Source organism: Pseudophryne corroboree, chromosome 9, assembly GCF_028390025.1.
Source record: "Pseudophryne corroboree isolate aPseCor3 chromosome 9, aPseCor3.hap2, whole genome shotgun sequence".
Classification (NCBI taxonomy): Eukaryota; Metazoa; Chordata; class Amphibia; order Anura; family Myobatrachidae; genus Pseudophryne; species Pseudophryne corroboree.
In genome coordinates this window covers 419,581,594-419,602,789 of record NC_086452.1, presented here as the reverse complement: position 1 = coordinate 419,602,789, position 21,196 = coordinate 419,581,594, and positions in this window count along the sequence as shown.

Here is a 21,196-nt window from a genome sequence, read left to right as displayed (position 1 = left end):
TTACTCTGCCATGCAGCTTCTTGAAACTGGTAGCATCCATTATATTTACAGAAGCACCGGAATCTATGAGAAAGTCGACAGAAGTGTGTTCTAGAGTGATGGCAGTTTTTGGACTGACCTTGTTTTTTCCAACTTGATGAATCATGTAGATAAATCCTTCTGACTTGTCATCACTGTCAGATGATTCTGCAGGCAGATCCACTGTAGAATGTTGATCCACACAACACACTCTCTTTCGCCTGGATTTAAACTGCTGTGAAGATTGTCTAAGTGTAGACTTGATTTCCTTAGATTAACAAACAGAGGAAAAGTGATTCATTTTGCCACATGCAGTGCAAATTTTACCTATGGCAGGACAGTCTCCTGAATGTGGATAGGAGCGTCCACACCTGTAACATGATCTAGATTTCCCTGTCTCCGGAATGGTACTTGTGTCAGTGTGTAATTTATTGCACACTTGCAGCTGGGTCATGCCCCTCTCCATGTCTTTAGCATGTGTCTCTGAAAGTTCTAGACTTCTAGCATATTGCTGCAGCTCAGTCAGGATCATTTCAGATTTAAGAGCACGTCTGCGCAACTTTCCACATGTTCCAAATGTGATTAGCTGCTGCTTAATTTTATCCTCTACATCAGGCCTAGCCAACCTGTGGCTCTCCAGCTGTTGCGAAACTACAAGTCCCAGCATGCTTTGCCACAGCCTTTGCTATTTGGGAATGCTAAAACTGTGGCAAGGCATGCTGGGATGTGTAGTTTCACAACAGCTGGAGAGCCACAGGTTGGCCGGGCCTGCTCTACATCATGGAACTGACAAGTTTTGGCAAGAATCCGTAATCTAGTAATGTATGCATCAAAAGATTCAGTTTGCAGTTGCATAGCTATCCTGAATAGGTATTTTGAATGTGACAGGCTGCATTTTGGGGCAAAATAAGCAGTCAGAGAGTCCCTGCATTTGTTATAATCCCTGGTGTCTGCCTCTGGCAAAGTATCATACAGTTCATAAATCTTGGAGCCAGCACTGAGAAGAAGCATGCTTTTCTTTTTGCTATCAGAAGTAACCCCCATAGCTTCAATATAGTGATCAAACTGGGCAAGCCATTTTCTCCATAACTCTGCTGCATGAGGGGCATCAGTATGCAGAAACTGAGGGATTAATGCTAGCATGTCAGCCATGGTGACTAAGAGGAATGTACAGTAGCTGAGTGTAAGTAGTTAAAAGTTTATCCTCGTCGCCAGTTGTTATGTCCTGATGTACATCTCTTTATTTCAATAAATCATACAGTATGAAGATTATGTATTTATTTCTTATTGGTAAGTAGTACTTGCATGGTTATAGTCTAGATAGACATCAACTCCACAGGTAGATGCTAGAATCAAATACAAACACACAAATAGCAGCGCTATTATTTAGTAACACATAAAAAAGGATTGTGTGATAAAATTTATATTTAATAAGATGGCAATTGATTAGCCAGACTAAAAACAATATACACAGCTCTTTAATATCTATGGGTCTCAACAGAGCCGGCCCTAGGCATAGGCAAACTAGGCAATTGCATCTGGTATGCCTAGGGGCACATGCAGCTTCTGCTGATTAAAATATGTGGCATGCCTATATTCTGTGTGTAGCATTTCGTATGCAGATACAGCCACAGTCGCACACAGTATAAAGGCATGCCGCACATCATTTTAATCAGCAGAAGCTGCTTGTGCATCCTAGCCACATAGCAATACAAATAAGATGCATTTTCATAAGGAAAATAGGCACCCGACATTAGCAGAGCTGCCAGTTGACTCACGCCAGGAACTATATGTGTCATTATGTGTATAAGGACATTAATAATGTGTAACATATGTGTAAGGGACACTACAGTATGTGTGTCATTATGTGTATAAGGGCACTAATAATGTGCGGTATATGTGTAAGGGAAATTCTGTGTATAAGGGCATTAATAAGGGTTGGCATAATGTGTAAGGCGCATTATGTTTATAAGGACATTAATAATGTGTGTCATATGTGTAAAGGGCATTACTGTGTGGTATTATGTGTATAAATGCATTACCAATGTGTGGCATTATGTGTATAAGGTGCTCTACTGTATGGCGTAACGTATAGAAAGGGCACTACTGTGTGGTCTAATGTGAATAAAGAGCAATATGGTGTGGTGTAATGTGAATAAGGAGCAATATGGTGTGGTGTAATGTGAACCATCTTGGAGTCAAGAACCCTTTCAACCACAAACTCCCTCTGACCCCGTATGAGAAGAGGAGAAGGTCTTCCACTGGAAGAAGGATTACTAACCGCCAGTTTTAAAAGGGAACAATGAAATGTTTTATTGATACCCAATGAACGGGGCAGATCTAACTGAAATGCCACCGGATTGATAACCCTGGTGATCTTATAAGGGCCGATGAACCGGGGGCCTAACTTATGAGATGGCTGTCTCAACTTCAAATTCTTGGTGGACAACCAGACGAAGTCTCCTAATTTGAAGCTGCAGGGTCTTCTCCGCTTATCAAAAACCCTTTTGGTCACTAATGACACAGACACAAGGGCTTTCTTCACTTTCCTCCAAATCCTCCTAAGGACCGAAACAACAGAGGAACCACCAGGCGTGGAATCCAGGGGGTCAAAAGAATTGGCCTTAGGATGATGCCCATACACACAAAGGAAGGGAGAGATCCCTGTAGCAGAGTGAGCCGCGTTGTTATAGGCAAACTCCGCCATGGACAGATGAGCAACCCAGTCATTATGACACTTGGAGACATAACACCTGAGGAACTGCTCCAAGGACTGGTTCACCCTCTCAGTCTGCCCATTAGACTGTGGATAGTAGCCTGACGACAAGCTCACAGAAATCTGGAGATCAGAACAAAATGCCCTCCAGAATTTAGCCACAAACTGGGATCCACGGTCAGAGACCACATCAAGTGGCAACCCGTGGAGGCGCACAACATGCTGCATAAATAACTCAGACAGGCGTCTGGCCGATGGCAACCCAACCAGTGGAACGAAATGCGCCATCTTCGAAAACCTGTCAACGACAACCCAAATGGCTGTCATCCCCGAGGATTTGGGCAAGTCCACCACAAAATCCATGGAAATGTGGGTCCATGGCTTAGACGGAATAGAGAGTGGATGTAATGGGCCGACAGGAACCCCTCTAGGAGTTTTATTTCGGGCACAAACGTCACATGCCCGAACCCACTGATCCACATCCCTAGCCACCGAGGGCCACCACACCGCCCTAGACAGCAACTCCCGAGTTCTGGCAATACCCGGATGCCCTGCCGACCTCTTGGCATGGAATTCCAGGAACACTCGCTGTCTTAACCTAGGAGGCACAAACAAGAGACCTACCGGAAGGTCTGGAGGAGCCTGCTCCTGTGCTCTAAGGACTAATGACAAGAGGTCCTGGGTAATGCCCACTTTAATACATGATGGGGACACAATGGGCAATGGCTCCTCGGTGGTCTCTTGAACTGGAGCAAAACTCCGCGAGAGCGCATCAGCCTTGATGTTTTTTGACCCAGGGCAATATGTTATCAAAAAATTAAAGCGAGCAAAAAACAAAGCCCATCGTGCCTGCCTGGCATTGAGCCGCTTCGCTGACTCTAAATATGCTAGATTCTTATGGTCGGTGAGAATCGAGACCACAAACTTAGCCCCCTCAAGCCAGTGTCTCCACTCCCCGAGTGCATCCTTTATAGCCAACAATTCCCGGTTACCCACATCATAATTCATCTCGGCAGACGAAAACTTACGGGAAAAGTAAGCACAGGGATGAAGGCGATTATCAGACACCCCCATCTGAGAGAGCACTGCCCCAATACCTATCTCAGAGGCATCCACTTCTACCACAAAAGGACGCTCTGGATCTGGGTGTCGCAGCACCTTGGCCGAGACAAATGCCCTTTTGAGACGGGCAAAGGCCGCTTTGGCCTCACAAGACCAGTGAGCAACATCCGCCCCTTTCTTAGTGAGTGCCACCAAGGGGGCCACTATAGACGAAAATCCAGCGATAAACCGTCTATCAAAATTCGCAAAGCCCAGAAAACGCTGAAGCGCCTTCAAACTAGTGGACTGCACCCAATCCAGGACTGCCTGTACCTTAGAGCCCTCCATTTGGAAACCTTCTGAGGAGATAATATACCCTAGAAATGCGATTTGCTGGACTTCAAACTCGCACTTCTCCAGCTTCGCCCCAAGCTGGTGGTCTCTGAGTTTCTGGAGGACTAAGCGTACATGCTTCCGATGTTCCTCCAGGGAATGAGAGAAGATTAGGATGTCATCTAGATAAACAACTAAGAATCTATCCAAATATTCCCTGAGCACATCGTTCATGAATTCCTGGAAGACTGCCGGGGCATTAGAGAGCCCAAAAGGCATCACCAAATATTCATAATGCCCTGAGTGGGTATTAAAGGCAGTCTTCCATTCATCCCCCTCTCTTATTCGGATTAGATTGTAAGCACCGCGTAGGTCAATCTTAGAAAAAATGGTGGCAGTACGAAGCTTGTCAAACAAAACCGAAATGAGAGGCAGTGGGTACGAGTTTTTAATCGTGATACGGTTCAATTCCCTGAAGTCGATGCAGGTTCGCAACGAACCGTCCTTTTTACCCACGAAAAAGAACCCCGACCCAACTGGGGACTGTGAGGGTCTGATAAATCCCTTAGCCAAGTTCTCCTGAATGTACTCTGCCATAGCCTGAGTCTTAGGACGTGACAGGGAGTACAACCTGCTCTTGGGAAGCTTAGCATCCGGCAACAAATCAATGGCACAGTCATAGGGGCAATGGGGAGGTAGTACCTCCGCAACTTTTTTGGAGAACACATCCGCAAAATCTGCATAACATCCTGGCAATCCTGGCAAATTTAGCTGCGAGAGCCTGACTGGAAGGCTCAAGCAACTCCTGAAACAATCACTACCCCAACTAAGAATCTCCCCAGAGACCCAGTCAAATTGAGGGTTATGGGCCCTTAACCAGGGTAACCCCAAAACCAATGGGGCAAAAGAACAGACAGTCACATAAAAAAACAATTTTTCAGAGTGTGTAGCTCCAATAAACAAAGGAATTTGGCTGGTGCAGGAGGTAATTTTACCCTGGGACAATGGTTCCCCGTTTAACCCACAGATCTCAATCTCTGATGCCAAAGGTACTGAGGGAACAGAGTGTTCCAGGGCGAATTGACGGTCCATGAAAACCCCATCGGCCCCACTGTCAACAAAGGCCTCAGTCTTGACAGTTTGACCGAGGATCTCCAAAGTCACCGGAATGAGAAAAGTCTTTTTGGGAAATTCTGACTTCTGGCCTGACAGGATATTTCCCATCACCCTCAGGCCCTGAAGTTTTCCTGTTTTTCTGGGCATGATACTACAACATGACCTTTATTCCCACAGTACAAACACAAACCCTGCTGTCTCCTCCGCGTCTTCTCACGCGAGGAGAGGCGGGTAGCCCCAATCTGCATAGGCTCTTCGGAATATTCCTCAGAGTCTGAGGTTCCCTTGGGAAAAAAGGAAACTGCGGTCTCCCTTTCAAGCCTACGCTCTCTCAGCCGTCTATCCACCCGGATGGATAACTGCATGAGCTGATCTAAGCTATCAGGCGAGGGATATTGTACCAGTTGGTCCTTTATCTGGTCAGAAAGACCCCTTCGGTACTGGTTTCTCAGGGCTGGGTCATTCCACTGGGTATCATGAGCCAACCTCCGAAACTCCGTACTATAAACCTCAGCTGGCCATCGCCCTTGCTTAAGAACCGTAATCTGAGCCTCGGCTGAAGCCATCTTGTCAGGGTCATCATACAAAATGCCCAGTGCCGTAAAAAAAGCATCAACACTTTTAAGCGACGGACAGTCAGGCTGTAACCCATATGCCCAGACCTGTGGGTCTCCTTGTAGCAAGGAAATCACCATGCCCACCCGCTGAATCTCCGACCCAGAAGACTGGGGCCTAAGCCTGAAATATAGCTTACAGCTCTCCTTGAAACAAAAGAACTGCGAGCGATCTCCAGAAAAACGATCCGGGAGATTTACTTTCGGCTCCTTAACCCCTGAACTTGCCGCTGCTGCTGCGGGAGCTCCGCTAGCGGCCTGCGGGGTGTTCATTTTAATGGACATCTCATTAAATTGTCGAGTCAGGACCTGCACCTGATCGACCACCTGTTGCAAAGTATTTTGAGGGGTATGCTCCATATTCCCACAAAATTTCAACAGGAGTAAGGCTGCTGAATATGTTACGCACACCAGTGGTAACAGGAGTATACCGGTCTATGAACAGAGAGGGAAGCGAAGCAAACGAACTCACAGACAGTATAACATAACATACACAGGAGGTGATGGAATAACTAATAAACACAAAGTGAACGGAGAAGCCCAAAGGCTCAGGAATTGGGTGTCTCCCTAGTGTCAGGAATGCTCAGATGGAATAGAGCGGACAATGAAGCGATGTGTAGTGATTTAACATGTGGAGCACCTGAAATGATGTTGCTAAGAGCAACAGAAAAAACCCCAAAGGGTTACCAACGGGTGTGGGAATAAACTCCTTGGTCAGAGATAGAAATATAGACACAAGGAGAGTATCCACAATCCTAACCCCCACTTGCAGGGCACAGGTTCAGCTTACTGCCACTAAACTGACACCTGGACGCCCTGCACAGTGAGGGAGGATTAAGCAAGCAGGTCTGAGAGTACAGCCGCAAACCTGCTGGGTTCACAGAATAGCAAAAGAACCCCAGCAGGTCAAACAACTGACTCCAGTCTTACTGCTAGGTCCGGATTGGCAGAATGAAGTACCGAATCCCAAGGCCTATTCGCAGTAAGCAACAAGTAAATACAAAGTCACACAGTACTAGCTAACTCTCTGGAACTGACTAACAAACAAAGATTCAGCAGCATTTGCCTAGCCTGAGAGGATGGTTTATATAGCAGGTGCTGTCCACGCCCCACTCAGACCTCACAGACTGTGAGCACAAAACCAGCGCCGGATTCCCTGCCGTGCACAGAGCCTGTACAATAAGGAGCAATATGGTGTGGTGTAATGTGAATAAGGAGCAATTCAGTATGATGTTATGTGAATGTGGGGCACACTGTGAGGAGTAAAGTATATAAGGTAAAGTGGTACTACTGTGTGATGTAATGTGAATAAGGGACACTATCGCATGATAAATTGTGAATAAAGTTGCACTACTGTGAGGCATTATTTGAATTGGGGGTACTATTGTGTGGCCATGCCCCTTGCTAGCAAAAACACATGCCTTTTTGGGCTGTGCGCCGAATGTACACACTGTTCTTATTTAAATTACAGGGGGTTTAAAAAAAAAAAAAAAAGTGGACTGCTATGGGTGGGGGGGGTGATGGTGCTGGGAAAGGGGTGCAGGGTCAGAGGCGGAACTAGTGGTGGTGCTAGGGGCACCAGCCAAAATCTTGCCTAGGGCATCATATTGGTTAGGGCCGGCTCTGGGTCTCAACTTAGATTGCCTATGATGTGCAGTCCGTTCCTATAATATGAACTGGATAGACAGATAAGTGACTTGAAAAAGAGACTGACTGCGCAGTCTTAACTGTCCAACTTTACCAATGCCGCTAGAGGTGAAGTCCTTTGGAAATCTTAGATGTGAAGCAAAACGTCCAAAAGGGGTCCTTAATTATTTGCGGTGTCCTTCTCCTTAGGATGGTAGTTTGTTGGATATCAGAGATTTAAGCCACAGTTCGTCTGTAACAATATCATCCAGTTCTGGTCCGGATATAGGCAGTGTAAAGTAGCAGATGGTGACCCAAAGATGATTCCTGACGCGTTTCGCTGCAGGCACTACAGCTTTATCAAAGGATGTTGTATAGCTGAGCTGGTCTGGTATTTATACCAGTACTGATTCTAAAACAATCTACACCTGATCACTCAATCCTTCTAATCTATAAATGCAGTGTTCAAAAGTATATGAAATTACATTACCCAAACTTTGTTTGTGATTCTCGGACAGACTCATATAATCATAATCCATTATTTTAATAATATCATCAAAACGGAATACATTTTTTAGAAACTCATTGCACCTTATTTTGAGCACTTCCGGGTGAAATTAACATGTGACATGTACTTCATAACAATAAAAACGACTATTTCATCATAATTTTAATATGCTAGAATCAAGTGAGCCAAGGGAACTTTTCCGTCTGGGGGAGGAGTCACAACACAAGGGGGAGGAGCAAGGCCAGCGGGATAGTTCCTCTACTATCCACGCCACCAACTATTACCTTTAGTAATCAGGTGGCGAGCGGAGCGAGCCATCGAGCCCGAAGCGTGGCGAGCGTACTTTTCGGGTACCCTGTTCGCCCGTAGCTCCTCCCCCTGGTGACGTGTCTTTTCCCCTAGATACGTCAGAAGGTCCCTTCTCCCACTCCGAAATAGAATTAACCCAACTCGACATGCTGCTGCTCCTCCTTACTCTCCTTCTACTTCCTGATCACATGTTCATCTGTGCAGCCAGATTCTTAAAGGTACACTACCTCATCTAGCTAATGCACATAAACTATTTACATAGATACTACAGGGGAGTGGCCATGTCTCCCTAATTTGGCCACACACCCCTCAGTAAAAGGGCCCCACAGCTGTCTCAGCGGCCCTGGGTGGGAGTGACGGATGCGGATTTGCAAACATCTCCTTGAGTTTCCATATCTGTAAGTGGAACTGCGGTTTTATTGACTGTATCAAACTCAAGCTATGCAGCCCTGTCCATATTGGCGCTGCTATCTACTTGCTTGGGCAATGTATGAATGGTCAGCGACAGTTACATGGTGGCGATGCCCGGGATCCGGTCTGAAGATCGACAGTGTCTAGGTCGACCACTATAGGTCGACAGTCACTAGGTCGACATGGATGGAAGGTCGACAGAGTTTCTAGGTCGACATGTGCTAGGTCGACAAGTCTAAAGGTCGACATGAGTTTTTCACATTTTTTTCTTTTTTTGAATTTTTTTCATACTTAACGATCCACGTGGACTACGATTGGAACGGTAAAGTGTGCCGAGCGAAGCGAAGGCACAATGCCCGAAGCATGGCGAGCGAAGCGAGCCATGCGAGGGGACGCGGTGCACTAATTTGGGATCCCGGTCACTCTACGAAGAAAACGAAAAAAAAAAAATCCTCATGTCGACCTTTAGACCTGTCGACCTAGCACATGTCGACCTAGAAACCCTGTCGACCTTCCATCCATGTCGACCTAGTGACTGTCGACCTATAGTGGTTGACCTAAACATTGTCGACCTAGACACTGTCGATTTGATGAACCACACCCGCGATGCCCATACCCTACAGCAGGGACAGAGCTGTTCATGGTTGTGGTGGGTGCCTGCTCCAGCCTGCTCAGGGGATCTCATGTGAGTAGCGAGATCCCGCACGTGCGCAGTGGAGCCGGACGGGCAGGGAGACACAGCGCATCAGCACTAAGCTGATGCACTGTGTTCTCAGGGGGGCATCGCCGGAGGGGGGAGCACTCTTTGGCAGACAAGATGTAGTGAGGCGGAGCAGGAAGTGTTATAGCAACACAATGCGTGCCGCTATAATACATTTCCCCCTCCAGCCTGTAAATTGACAGTTAGGAGCTGATTGGCTGGTGCGTTATCAACTTCACTCACTTCTCCAGGCTTAATAAATCTGCCCCAATATTGTGCCTTATAACCAATGCAGGGACATGCTACTGATGATCCCATTTTAGTGTTTATATATCTCTGATTTCTTTATATCCCAAAGAATATCACAGCTACATAATGTGGGAAAGGTGCAATTAGGGAGATTGCTAGGCTCTTCAGGGAGTCAGGGTGATTGCTACTAATTCAGGGAGTCTCCCTGCGAATCAAGGGGAGTTGGCATTAGCAGACAATTTCTAGCGAATCTACACAGAAGGATTTTCTCCCCTTCTCCTCCTCTGAGCTGGCTCCTCTGAGCACATAGCCCAGCAGCCAGCAATGTTCTTCTTTCCATTCACTGGACCTTCATAATAAAAGACAAATCACTCACACAGGTTAGGGCAAATGTATGGACTCAACTATCAATTAGCGTTTGACCAATCAGTTTTGAGCTGGCAATTATCAAGTACAGTCTATAAAATGATAGTGCTGATTGGCTGCTAGGATCAGCTTCTCCACTTGCCCAATCCTCCACTCTTTAGAAGGTCTGATTGATCTCTCCTTTAGATATACACTTCTTCTTAAATCAAATGCAGATTTATTTATTTATTACCACTTTACAGACAGTATTTGCCCATTCACATCAGTCCCTGCCCCAGTGGAGCTTACAATCTATATTCCCTATCACATGTACACACATTCATACTAGGGTTAATTTTGTTGGGAGCCAATTAACCCACCTGTATATTTTTGGATAGTGCGAGGAAACCGGAGTACCCGGAGGAAACCCACGCAAGTACGGAGAGAATATACAAACTCCACACAATTAGGACCATGATGGGAATTGAACCCATGACCTCAGTGCTGTGAGACAGTAATGCTAACCATTACACCATCCGTACTGATTGACCACAGAGAGCTAGAAACAACATTTGTTCATTTTTCAAAGAGGATATTTATCTTCACTCCAGTTCGTACATTTGCCACCTCCTGTGTGAGTCATTATTTACCTTTACTGCACTGTCCACTGTGAGGTAAAGCTCCTATTGCTTCCATGTTGCAGTAGTACATACTTGCCTACCTAATTTTTCCCCGGAGAGGGCATGCAGGTGGGCGGGGACAGGGATGGGCTAGTCACATCATTAGGCCCCACCCACTTGCAGGACAATTGCTGCAATTGTGACAATCGCAGCAATTGCATAGGGGTGGGCCCAAAAAGACATTTCCTAGGCCCCGCCCCCACCTGGCCTTCCCTAGGCAGTCAGTGGGATGCGGAAGGGGTGCCCAGTCTTCCGTGGCTGTGAAGAATCAGGTGTCTCTAGCAGGTTTTGGGAGAGCAGGTAAGTATGCAGTACTGATACTCATGACTGATATTCATGGGGCACATGCACCTTGTGATTACAACTTTTACATTTGTGTAAGATCTACCCGGACAGCTTTAGTGCATAGGGTGAATATTTGCCAGGACAGCTCTTTGTCACGACCGCCGTTTTGTCATGCCAACATTAATACAATCCAACAAAATGAATAGAAATTGCAATGGAATTTGTGGCGTAATTATCAAATTAAAAACACAATTTTGATAAATATGGCCCTTAGAAGTGCACGCAGCGGATTCTATTGGCAGTCGCAATTTCATGCAAATGCTTCTACAAATTCCCTCCCTTGCATACAATCGTACGATCAACCGTGCAGGGTCTGAGACGCGCGTGCACGCAGGATTACCGATTGCTGCAATTATCGGTGGCACTATCAGAATTATCAGTCTGATTATGGCTCTGCGGCTATAAACTACTGATCTGCAGCAGCACTGGACATTTTTGCTTAGATTAGAAGTGTGTGAGCGCTAGAGAACAGCACAATCTTCTCAATAAAATAAAGCTATGTTGTAAATTGCAGACAAGTAATCAATGATCTATTTATCAGCGAGCGAGCGATCTAACAGTCAGATGGTGAACAATGAAACACAGCTGTGAAAAATGGGTCAGCGTCATGAAAGGGAAAGATTTCCATTTCCAGAAGGTCTTGGGGGAGAAATGAGCCAGCGGATGGAGTGGCCTTGGCTAACGTAAGTGTAACAGAGGACATGGGGTTGTAATGGAGTTTATGGCAGAGTTCAGCAAGTTTTGCAATGGTTAAAAACCATAAACCCCCTCACGTCACATGCGTTACACACGGTATAATAGATGTCTTGGGAAAATGCTGGTTGTTCCCCTAAAGCCATCATGGAGGCCAGAGGGTAAGTCTGCACCTATCATAGGGCGTGTGCAAGTTTTGATGGTCCATCCTGTTAGTTTGTGCTTTCAAGAGGTCATCCTAACTTGACGCTGGAGAAAATGAAGCGCATTTGTTTTCCGTCTCTGTGGAAACAGCAACTGAGGTGGTGGAAGACGTTAAAAAAAGCAGTGATGGGTTCCAGATTCTCCCATTCCCTGCTCTACTACTTTGTGGTGTGTTCAGTCATGTGGCCTTTAATCAGTGTTGGACTGGAGCATGTAGGGCCCAACGGGGGAATGCAGTGGTAGGGGCCCATGTTTAGGGGTGTGGCCAGTCTGCAGAGGGGGTAGGGTCTGCCACCTCATTGGTTTGACTAACTATTAGAGAGTGCAACGCATGGGCCCCTTCATAAATAATATATACGGTAAATTCTGATGCTGCATGCATGATAATGTACCAGATTAATAACAGATTAATAACAGCAATGCACTGTAGAGAAAATACACCATAGTCCAGTATAATGGAATCAAGGGGTTTGCGTGGAGCGCACAGTATGTGTATCTTGTTCAAGGGGGCTGCTGGTATCTGGAGAGTTGTCCAGACTCTAGGGCTAGTGTTATCGTACAGGTTTTGGATACCTGCGCTCACCCTCTATTTGGTGTTTGTATGTGAGAAATGATGTATCTCTATGATCTGTAAATACCTTTATAAGTCACAATGCTTAGTATAACAGATGGTACAATAATTCATATATAATTGATGATATTGTGATCACACATAAATGCCCTTATAGTAACATGCATATTGTTTGAACATCCGATGTATAGGGAATTTAAACACAAGATGAAATAAAATATGGTATTGCCGCTTGATAAATATCCTAAAAAAAAAAAAAAAAAAAAAGTCTTGTGAGAAAAGGAGTGTCTTTGTTCCAGATATATAGGAGTCAGTCTTTATCTGAAGGGATTTCCTTTCCCCTCAGTGTGAGTCTAAACAGTGTGCCCAGAGGCGGTTCTTTTGTCAATAATTGATCGTAGGTGGAGGTCGTGTTCTGGGAGGCCGGCGTCCCGGCCTGCCAGGTGCAACTTACCCTCACGATGTGATGTTTAGTTCTCTTTGTTCACTCTGTGGTGAGTGATGATGTGGCCACTTGAGCTGTTTCCGCTGTATCCGTCCCCGGTGGTGTTCCTCAGCAGACAGGGCTGGAAGCCTTCCTGGCTCTGCTGCTAGGCTGCCGGGTCCCGCCGGAAGCCGCACTGAACAACCGGAAGTTGCGTTGCCACAACGCTCAGCTTCTTCCTATGTCCTGTGCGGTCTCAACGGCCGCTCCACTCGAAACAGATCCATGCAGACACCTCAAGTTTGCCAGCACATCACCGCAAACTACATCCACAAGACTCCTCGCCGGCCGGCGAGTGGAGCGGCCGTTGAGACCGCACAGGACATAGGAAGAAGCTGAGCGTTGTGGCAACGCAACTTCCGGTTGTTCAGTGCGGCTTCCGGCGGGACCCGGCAGCCTAGCAGCAGAGCCAGGAAGGCTTCCAGCCCTGTCTGCTGAGGAACACCACCGGGGACGGATACAGCGGAAACAGCGCAAGTGGCCACATCATCACTCACCACAGAGTGAACAAAGAGAACTAAACATCACATCGTGAGGGTAAGTTGCACCTGGCAGGCCGGGACGCCGGCCTCCCAGAACACGACCTCCACCTACGATCAATTATTGACAAAAGAACCGCCTCTGGGCACACTGTTTAGACTCACACTGAGGGGAAAGGAAATCCCTTCAGATAAAGACTGACTCCTATATATCTGGAACAAAGACACTCCTTTTCTCACAAGACTTTTTTTTTTTTTTTTAGGATATTTATCAAGCGGCAATACCATATTTTATTTCATCTTGTGTTTAAATTCCCTATACATCGGATGTTCAAACAATATGCATGTTACTATAAGGGCATTTATGTGTGATCACAATATCATCAATTATATATGAATTATTGTACCATCTGTTATACTAAGCATTGTGACTTATAAAGGTATTTACAGATCATAGAGATACATCATTTCTCACATACAAACACCAAATAGAGGGTGAGCGCAGGTATCCAAAACCTATAGTCCAGTATAAGGTAACATATGTACAGAGGCGGAACTACCGCCAGTGCAACCAGTGCGTTGCACTGGGGCCCACCTCTGTCCAGGGGCCCAAAGCATGTAATGAGTCAAACTGACTCATTACATGCCGCTGTGTGCTGCGGGCAACCGCTGCCCGCAGCGCACAGCCGCCCGGAGAGGAGCAGCGGTACGGGGGAAGGAGGAGGAGGGAGGTGGAGGAGGGAGCCGCAGCAGCGCTTTGAAACTGGTGGAGGCGCTGCTGCTGCCCCTCTGCTTCACTATAGGCTGTCTTCCGAGAACAGCCTATAGTGAAGCAGAGGCGCAGCAGCAGCAGCGCCTCCACCAATAACACAGTGCTGCTGCGGCTCCCTCCTTCTCTACTGCCCGAGAATCGTCAAGCTGCACCGAGAAGCCTGAGCCAGCGGAGAGGGTAAGTATAATTCTTCTTTCTTTCTTTCTTTCTTTCTTTCTTTCTTTCTTTCTTTCTTTCTTTCTGTCTTTCTTTCTGTCTTTCTTTCTGTCTTTGTTGGGACTGCCTGCTGCAATGTGTAAAAAGGGGGAATCTGCCTGCCGCAGTGTGTAAAAATGGGGAATCTGCCTGCCGCAATGTGTAAAAATAGGGAATCTGCCTGCCGCAATGTGTAAAAATGGGGAATCTGTCTGCCGCTATGTGTAAAAATGGGGAATCTGCCTGCCGCTATGTGTAAAAAGGGGGAATGTGCCTGCCACTATGTGTAAAAATGGGGAATCTGCCTGCCGCAATGTGTAAAAAGGGGGAATCTGCCTGACGTAATGTGTAAAAAGGGGGAATCTGCCTGCCGCAATGTGTAAAAAGGGGGAATCTGCCTGCCGCTATGTGTAAAAATGGGGAATCTGCCTGCCGCAATGTGTAAAAAGGGGGAATCTGCCTGACGTAATGTGTAAAAAGGGGGAATCTGCTTGATGCAATGTGTAAAAATGGGGAATCTGCTTGCCGCTATGTGTAAAAATGGGGAATCTGCCTGCCGCAATGTGTAAAAAGGGGGAATCTGCCTGACGTAATGTGTAAAAAGGGGGAATCTGCCTGCCGCAATGTGTAAAAAGGGGGAATCTGCCTGCCGCAATGTGTAAAAAGGGGGACGCTGTCTGCCGTAATGTGTAACAAGGGCACGCTGTCTGCCGTAATGTGTAAAAAGGGGACGCTGTCTGCCGTTATGTGTAAAAAGTGTACGCTGTCTGCCGTAATGTGTAAAAAGGGGACGCTGTCTGCCGTAATGTGTAAAAAGAGGGACGCTGTCTGCCGTTATGTGTAAAAAGTGTACGCTGTCTGCCGCTATGTGTAACAAGGGCATGCTGTCTGCCGTTATGTGTAAAAAGGGGACGCTGTCTGCCGTAATGTGTAAAAAGAGGAATCTGTCCGTTGTAAGGTGTAAAAGGGTCTCTACCTGGTGTAGTGGTGCTACTGTGCGGCGTAATTTGAATAATGGAGACTACTGTGCACCGTTTTATGAATTGGTATTATTTTGTGGCCAGACCCCTTCCCCACGAAGCCACGCCACTATGTATTTTTGCGCGCGCCTAGGGCGCGCACTGCCCCTGTTTTGCATGCAGGGGTGGAGCTCCGATGCCGTTTCTTGCACACAGTGCTAAAATGTCTAGTTATGGCACTGTTGCTAGGTATCCATTTCTCTGGCCCTGAGCAGGTCCCCCTCACCAGATCCTCTCCAGGGGTGAGGGGGTGGACTTGGATGGGATGGGGGGGGGCAAAGCATTTTGTCGCACCTTTGCCCACCGCTCGCTAGTTCCGCCACTGCATATGTATAATGTATAATTCAAGTGCACAGTCTGAAATCTGATTCCTAGAGCAGGAGCTGGGCCCCACAGGCAGTGGGGCTCACCGGTGGTTTCCCCTGTACCCCTGTGGGCCAGTCCAAGCCTGCCTTTAATGCTGGCAGATGAAGGTTATACACAGACGTACAAACGATTCAGGGAAAGGAAGGGTGTTACGGGGGAGAGTCCTATCAGTGCACGTTACCCCCATGTATTAAGGAGGAGATGTGTGGCTGATGACTATGTACCCCTGTCATCCTTGGCACTGCTATCTTTAAGATAGTGTGCCGATATTCCAACCAATGTGTGAACGGTCAGTAGCATTGACCGTTCGGATGACTGCAGCTATCGATTTTGACAGCTGCAGGTGTCATTGCCCCATCACCACAGCAAGGACAGTTCCGGGCTGCACATGGGAGATATTGCGATGCTAGCGAGATCTCGCGCATGCCCAGTTGAGCCCCCCCGGGGGGGGGGCGGGGGATGGGGGAGACTCAGCGCATCAGTGCGGCTGACATATACTATATTTTGGATCTGCTACCGAGGATGGGGCCTGGCCACACTTCCAGGGTACGCTATTATACGTTTTTAAGTATTGTGTTTTAATGCTTGTCCAAGAATAAATACTTATATGCACTATGGTGCGCCCCCTATCTATTTATTGTTAACAGATTCTACAAGTCCTGTGGGATTTTGGGAGTATTTAGAAAAGAGAGGGGAGCGGCAGTCCTACAGAATCTCTGACTTTGGTGCAGGACCCCTTATTTATTAGGGGCTTAGCAGTGGGCTGGATATTGGATTTATTTCACAACAGACTAAAATCAAGCGCATGTCCTATATATTGTTTTGTATAATATATATATATATATATATATATATATACTAGGTGATTCATGGCGCCCTACGGGCGCTCTTCACACCGTCGTTAGGGGTTACGCCCCGTTAACCCCTGCACGCCTTTGAACATACGCAGGCCGGTAGATAAAAGAACCAGAAATGCAGGGCAGTATAGAGGGCATACAGAAATGAGTTCCGGTTGAGAAAAGGTAGACAGGTATAGGGGGGGAGAAAGGAAATGTATAGAAAAACGCTGTGCGATGGGTAAAGGATAGGGAGAGGCAGGGTGGTAGGGAGAGGATAAAAGAGAGGGAAGGTGTTAGACAGAAAATAGCGTTGCAAGAGGCTACGACCTTTTAACCCCCGCACGGGCTTCAGCTGTGCTATAATTGTTATTATATGGAGTATTACATTCACAAAAGTTTATGCTATTGGGTAAATATTGCAAGGGGGAAGGGCATGCAATTGTCAAGGGGACGTAGCCCTTTGTGAGGGCGTGAAGAGTGGCCGCAGGGCACAATGAATAACATAGTGTAGTATATACTGCTAGTGTATGTAGCGCAGCTTATACAGACAGTGGCCACAGGTATCAGAGCCGCATATACACACAATGGACACAGGTAGCTGAGCCGCTTATACACACAATAGCCACAGGTAACGGAGCCGCGTATCCACACAGTGGCCAGAGGTAGCAGGCCAGCTTATACACACAATACTCACAGGTAGCAGAGCCACTTATACACACAATACCCACAGGTAGCAGAGCCGCTTATACACACAGCGCCCACAGGTAGCAGCGCAGCTTATACACACAGCGCCCACAGGTAGCAGCGCAGCTTATACACACAGTGGCCACAGGTATCAGAGCCACATATCCACACAGTGGCCAGAGGTAGCAGGGCAGCTTATACACACAATACCCAATGGTAGCAGAGCCGCTTATACACACAGCGCCCACAGGCAGCAGAGCTGCTTATACACACAGTGCCCACAGGTAGCAGAGCCGCTAATACACACAGCGCCCACAGGTAGCAGAGACGCTTATACACACAGTGCCCACAGGTAGCAGAGCCGCTTATACACACAGTGCCCACAGGTAACAGAGACGTTTATACACAACGTGCCCACAGGTAGCAAAGCAGTTTATATACACAATGACCACAGGTAGCGTGTGCCGGGGTGGGGGATAGATGTGGTGGGTGCGGCGGGTAAGGAAGGAGCGGGGGGTGCTGCGGGTGGGGGCGCGAGTGCCGCGGGTGGGGGCGGATGTGGTGGATACTGTGGGTGCCGCAGGTGGGGGAACCGCGGGTGGGGGTGGGGTGGAGGGTGTAGCAGGGGAAGAGGTGGGTATGGGGGCGGGGGTGCCACGGGTGGGGAAGGGGCGGGGTGCCGGGGTTTGAGGGTGCTACGGGTGGGGGAGGGGGCGGGAGTGGTGCGGGTGGGGGAGGGGCGTGTACCATGGGTGGAGGACAGATGTGGGTGGTGTGGGTGCCACGGGTGGGGGAGGGGCGGGGGGTGCCGCGGGTGGGGGAGGGGGTGCTGCAGGTGTGGGTGCTACGGGTGGGGGAGGGTGCGGGAGTGCCGTGAATGGGGGACGGGCATGTACCGCGGGTGCTGGAGGGGCGGGAGTGGTGAGGGAGGGGCGGGGGGTGCTTCAGGTGTGGGTGCAATGGGTGGGGGAGGGGGCGAGAGTGCCGCGGGTGGGGGAGGGGCGGGGGGTGCTTCAGGTGTGGGTGCAATGGGTGGGGGAGGGGGCGAGAGTGCCGTGCGTGGGGGAGGGGCGTCTGCCGCGGGTGCTGGAGGGGCGGGAGTGCCGCGGGTGGGGGAGGGGCGGGGGATGCTTCAGGTGTGGGTTATACGGGTGGGGGAGGGGGCGGGAGTGCCGCGGGTGGGGGAGTGGCGTCTGCCGCGGGTGGGGGAGGGGCGGGAGTGCCGCGGGTGGGGGAGGGGCGGGGGGTGCTTCAGGTGTGGGTGCAATAGGTGGGGGAGGGGGCGAGAGTGACGCGGGTGGGGGAGGGGCGTCTGCCGCTGGTGGGGGAGGGGCAGGAGTGCCGCGGGTGGGGGAGGGGCGTCTGCCACTGGTGGGGGAGGGAGTGCCGCGGGTGGGCAAGGGGCGCTGCAGGTGTGGGTGCCGCGGGTGGGAGGGTTAGGGTGGTGCAGGGCATGTGCCGCGGGTGAGGGGCGTATATTGTGGAGGCTGTGGGTACCGCGGGTGGGAGGGGGGCGGGTACGGCAGGCCGAGGACGTCCACAGCATTCTCAGCCGCACTGTCTGGCAAGACTCACCGGCTGCAGTGTCACAACTCACCAGGGTGCAGGGAGTGTACGGGGAGGAGGGAAAGAGGGGACTGGGCGGAGATGGGGAGGGGACTGGGCAGGGATGGGCGGACCGAGGGAGGGGACTGTTCCTACCCAGATCTGTGCCTGTGACTCCGCCCAGCGTTAGAAATGCAGGCACAGAGTCACAGGGCTAATATATAGGAGATATATATATAAATATATAATGCTTGTAGTATGCAGTCATCTTATCAAATCCTTAAAGTTAATATGCATGTTCACTTTAAGTACCCATAGCAAGTGTGCTGAAAAACATAATTAAAAACACCACCCATTATTGCCTGAGAATTTTCCTCTCAGTCCTAACAAGCTCCGCTGGCTGAAATTCCATCTATTAGGAGCCAATCACAATCTCCTGCCAGCGAGGACGGAATCACACATATTGCATTGCATTTATCAAAGCGAACAACCACATTGATTTTCACAAAAAAAAAAAAAAAAATGCATTTTGCCCACAATTTGGAGCTGGTTATTACAATCTACCGTGTATCAGATTCACTTAATGACCTGTATTTCTGTGGTGTAACTGAGTTTTAGATACTGTAGATGTGTCCTTGCGTAAGGATTCTAGACATCAGTAGATACTGATTAAGTGTGACTGGTTCCAACTTGGCTTCAATGTACAAAATCTGAAACCACCTGTCTTAGTAATAATTATACAAACACCCTCTTCTCCCGAGTCACCCAATTTCATTTAATTAAAACCCGTTGGTTGCAGTCTGCATCCCATGTACTTGAGCAAATCTTCAGGGCCCCCCTTTATTATATTACAATGCCCAAATTACTTAGTTCTGCATGAAGTGAACCGGTGGATGCCAAGTGCAGGCATTCCATGCTTAGATCTACATTACAGGAGGCGGCATGACATTGGAAAAGTAAAATTTGTGAGCATAAGACTCGGAGAAAAAAAACTACTTATATTTATGTCACATAACTTGGCCAAAAGATGAATGACATTATTACAGTTTTATGGTTTGGATTTAATGCTCATGTGTAACAGAGCTGCAGTTATTACTGCAGCATTTCTCTCCCAACCTTAGTGTATCGTCACCATTCACTGAGCGGCAAACTTGCTAGGTAGTTGAACAATCACCTTGCATTGTGTAATAGTGTTGGATGAAATTGCAAAGTGCTACTAGTACACATAGTGGTCTATTTACTAACACTTGGAGAGAAATAAAGGGGGTCATTCCGAGTTTATAGCTCGCTAGCTGTTTTATCAGTCGTGCAAACTCTAAGCCGCCGCCCACTGGGGAGTGTATTTTAGCTTAGCAGAAGTGCGAACGCATGTGCAGCCGAGCTCTGCAAAAACAGTTTGTGCAGTTTCTGAGTAGCTCTGAACCTACTCAGCGCTTGCGATCACTTCAACCTATTCATGTCCGGATTTGACGTCATACACCCACCCAGCGAACGCCCAGCCACGCCTGCATTTTTCCAGACACGCCTGCGTTTATGCAAACACTCCCTGAAAACGGTCAGTTGACACCCAGTAACGCCCCCTTCCAGTCAATCTTCTTGCGGCCCCCAGTGCAAAGAAAAACTTCGCTAGAACCTGAGCACAACCACAAAGGACTTTGGGGGTCATTCAGAGTTGATCGTAGCTTTGCTAAATTTAGCATAGCTACGATCATGAACTCAGACATGCGGGGGGACGCCCAGCACAGGGCTAGTCTGCCACGCATGCCAGTGCCGCCCCCCCCCCCCTTACCCCCGCAGAAGTGCAAAGGCATCGCACAGCGGCAATGCCTTTGCACTTCAAGAGTAGCTCCCGGCCAGCGCAGCTTTAGCGTGCTGGCCGGGAGCTACTCATCGCTCCCCGGCCCGCAGCAGCTGCGTGTGACGTCACGCAGCCGCTGCGGGCCACTCCCCATACGGTCCGGCCACGCCTGCGTTGGCAGGACCGCGCCCACGAAACAGCGGCCAAACGCTGCTGTTTCGCCCCCTCCCACCCATCAACCGCCTCTGCCTGTCAATCAGGCAGAGGCGATCGTAGCGCAGCGACGGGCGGCCAGGCGCCGGCGCACTGCGGCACTGGCGTATGCGCGCTTCTGACCCGATCGCTACGCTGTGAACATACCTTTGTATGCCGCACGTGCGCATTGCGGGGCATACGCATGCGCATAAATGACATTTTTTCACCTGATCGCTGCGCTGCGAAAATCGGCAGCGAGCGAATGACCCCCAAAGTACCAACCAACCAGAACTTGTCATTTTTCAAACCATAACATGGCAGTTAGGAGCTGATTGGCTGGT